This window comes from Salvia miltiorrhiza, chromosome 5 (genome assembly GCF_028751815.1).
Source record: "Salvia miltiorrhiza cultivar Shanhuang (shh) chromosome 5, IMPLAD_Smil_shh, whole genome shotgun sequence".
Classification (NCBI taxonomy): Eukaryota; Viridiplantae; Streptophyta; class Magnoliopsida; order Lamiales; family Lamiaceae; genus Salvia; species Salvia miltiorrhiza.
Window position 1 is genome coordinate 35,196,711 of NC_080391.1, and position 4,103 is coordinate 35,200,813.

The following is a 4,103-nucleotide window of genomic DNA, read 5'->3' on the forward strand; positions in this document are numbered from 1 at the left end:
CAAAGCTCGGCGGATTAGTGCGCTTGACATCCCTACTTGTAAGTATCATATTATCTCGAGCTTGTAAGATCATAACTGACTTATGAGAATCATCTCCTCTAAAGTTTGAAAGACCATAATCGAGTTATTGATCATCATATCGATTGGAGCTTGAAAAAACAGAATTGATTTGTGAGCATCATCTCGTCTCAAGTTTAAAAGACCATAATTGAACTTTGGCCACCATTTTGTCTCGAGCTTGACATGTCAACTCTAACTTCTGACCATCATCTCGTCTAAAATTTGAAAGACCATAATTGAGTTATGAGCATCATTTCATCTGGAGTTTGAGAGAGCATCATCAAATATAAAAATAAATTTAATTATAATTTCAATTGGCAGCTCTCGAGCAAACAAAACTCTAACAATTGATATATTTCATTTATATGTGTATTTTTATTCGTCCAAATCACAATTAGTAAGTGATTTTACTATCCATTCTCGTCAAACTCATATAGTACGTACTTGTAACAATTATGATATACTAAATAATATAAATAAAAAATATTAAAAATAAAATAAATTGTCGACCGATAATGACACAAAATTATCGTGCCAGATTGAGGTTAGATACCATTTCGATACATGTAACTTGTTAACTTATATTTTATTCCTTCAAGCTAATCTCCATTTGAAGTGTCTTGTTGCATGCATTGAATATTACTTAAAAAAAGTAATTGGTATTTTTGTTAGATTTTGAAACAAAATTTATTATGTAAGACAATAGATTATGCATTATTATAATTATTACTATCAAATTTATGATTTTCATTTCCTTCTCGTATCGTGCGTGTGTATTCGGATTTTAATCATGTTGTATAATGAAAGTGTCATTATTTTTTCATGTAAGCAGAATGATGAGCTAGCAAAACAACAGTTTGTAAAAGACAAGAAGCTGAAGGATATTATTGAAGAATTGAACGCTAGGACTCACAAAAAAATCTTCAATCAAGATATACGAGTCAGATCGATAATAACGAGCCATGAAAGGATAGGAGAAAGGGATCTGCAAAATCAATGGATTCGAGTTGAATCCAAATGGGGTACCCTAAAAGATTAATTCATAGTATGGTACTACTTCTGGCTCGGTCTGACTAGAGCTATGTTCCGCAAATTTGTCCGCACATATAGAGATAAAGAACTCGTCTATTGATAACACTCACTTTTTTATGATTTTTAATGTTCATATGTCAATTTTATAGAAAATTGAGTGTTGGATGATTGTTTTGTGCTTAAATGGTTTTCTCTTGTGATGAGTGGTCTTAATGAAAATTAAGTGTATGATGCTTAAATAAGCTTAAGCGTCATACTTGTTCGTACTTTGATGAATTTTACAAAAATATTGAGACTGAATCTGGATGAGTAGTCTTAATGGAATTGTAGATCATCTCGATACGAGTTCGTGAGTGCAAACATATTGAAAATCAAAGTTCGGACAAGAGAGATACGGCCGAAACAAAAAAAAAGTCGCGCAGTAGTGAATTGAGTGTTGGATGGTTGTTTTGTGCTTAAATTGTTTTATCTTGTGAAATATGATTCTTGTTCGTACTTTGATGAATTTTACATAAATATTGAGTCTGAATTTGGATGAGTGGTCTTAACGAAAGTTGTAGATCATCTCGATACAAGTTCGTGAGCACAAACGGATTGAAAATCGGAGTTCGGACGAGGGAGATATGGCTGAAACAAAAATAGTTACGCGCAGCAGTGAATAGTGGCCGACGAAAATTTCAGAATTTTCAGGAATTTTCGAGATTTTGAGATTTTATCAGTATTTTCGAGTTATGTACTATATTTATCTCATGTGTCTATATATAGATCATTTTCCTGACCTATTAGACACCTCCATTTACCTCTCTTCACCTTTCTTCTTTCTCTTTTTATATTTTTCAGTTTTAAACTTAGAATTTTATTGTTTTCATAAATTAGATTTATTTTTTTCTGCAAGATTCAAGATTTCAACATTTAAGCTGTTACTTCATACTTCATTTCAGGTTTTATTAATTTCAATTATTTTTATTACTTTTATGTTTATTATGCTTTTAATTTATTTCCTGATGTCTGGCTAGTTTTATCTGAATTTAGGATTTGTACATAGTTGATTGAATATGTGTGTTTAATTTAGTGATATCAATTTACCCTCCAGCTTGTGATTTATGATTCCTGGTGATTGATTTCTTGAGAGTTACCTGATAAATAATTTACATGTCTAACTGTTCAGTTTGAGTCTTGAATGTGATAATTGTTCAGCCGATTCATGAATGCATTATATAGTTTTGCCTTGAGTCTTGAATGTGATAGGTTGACTATATGAATATATTCTTTGTGTGCTATTTGGAGTTAATTTATTTTCTTGATACTTGAATGGTATGGAGAATTTATTAATTTACTTTCATAGTTGTTCGTTAGAGAAGATGATGAATAGTTTAGTGATGTTTCATCAGAGATGTATTAAAATTGGTAGTTGAATCAATAGGTTGAAAGCATGTGTTTGATTAACGATAGTACATCCCTAGGGTATTTAAGTTATTTTCTTTAGTTTATCTACTTTGTTTTAGTCTAGCCTTTTTATTCTTCACCATTTTTTTTCTTGTTGCCTGAATATTGCAGTAGTATTATTAGGATTCCTTAGAGTGTTTTTTTATTATCAGTCCATGTGGATACGATACTCGGTTGCTATTTATACTACGATTACATCATGTTAGTTGTGGTATTTTTGTTGCTAATAAAATAGTGATCATCTTTTATTTTTTATTTTTTATTTTTTTTCTTTTATTTTTCATTTTGTTTCTTTGCTCTTGATTTTTAGATGTTGTCTCAGGTGTGCGTATATTAGACAAACTTTGATCCTACAACACACATGCGTATAGTGACAAACCTTCAAAGACAGCTTGAGGAAGAGATACAGGCCAACAGATGTAACCAGCCTCCTCCACCACTCAATCAGATTTACCAACCTCGAGTTGATCGATTCCATGGAGGTGGATGGGGTCAGCTGGGCAGGCAAACACTTTTGAGTTGAAGCTGGGGTTGATTGAGGAGATGGCCTCCAATAGCTATCAATGGCCAAATGATAGAAGCTTCATAAAGAGGATTGCAGTTGTTCAGGAAGAGAATTATGATGATTTGAAGGGAAAATTCACACTTCTCCAAAAGCAGTATGAGATGGACATAAAAGCACAAATGGCTACACAGTTTTCTCATCAGCCATATCAGCCTAAGCCACAAAGAGTTGGGGGGGTCAATTTTGTGCATCAGAGGGGGAAATCAGTCTTACCAGCCTAACAATATGAATCATCTGAATTTCTCCTACTCCAATCCGAATAATGCCTTCTAGCCTCCACATGGTTTTCCGGTCTCTAGTGGAGCAACCGTCAATGAGCCTAAGAAGGCGTCGCTTGAGGAAATGATGGAGCAGATGTTGGTGCACATGGGGCAGATGGGCAACAAGATAGCCAACATTGAGACTACTGTTTCTGATCTAGCCAAGAGGATAAAGATGGTCGATGCTCAAATGGTTCAGATTGCAGCTCCTCAACACAAGCTCGGATATGCTGAAGTCAAGCAGAATGGCCAATGCGATGCAGTGTTTGGTGGTACTCTGACTTCGAGTGATGAGGAAGCGATCGAATTATTTCTGGCGAGCTATGAGAAGACGATCGAAAAGGTGAACGCCGATGCACCCCCGCTTGAGGATTGCATGGCAAGGAAGTGAATGAAGTTGTCTCTCCCGATGAGCAGAGTGACGAGCTGCCTATGACGCTACTAACGAAGAAAGAAGAACCAGGTAGTTTCACCATTGAGTGTGAGAATGGAGGAGAGCTCTTTCCCAAAGCTCTTTGTGATTTAGGGGCTAGTGTCAATGTGATGCCCATTACTGTATTTGACCATTTGGGAATTGGAGATCTCAAGCCGACCCCGATGATTATTTAGATGGCAAATCAATCAAAGGTGAAGCCGAGAGGCATGATTGAGGATGCCTTTGTGAAGGTTGACAAGCTCATCTTCCGTACGAACTTCTAAGTTCTAGACATGCTGGAAGATGTGAATCCTCCGTTGATCAT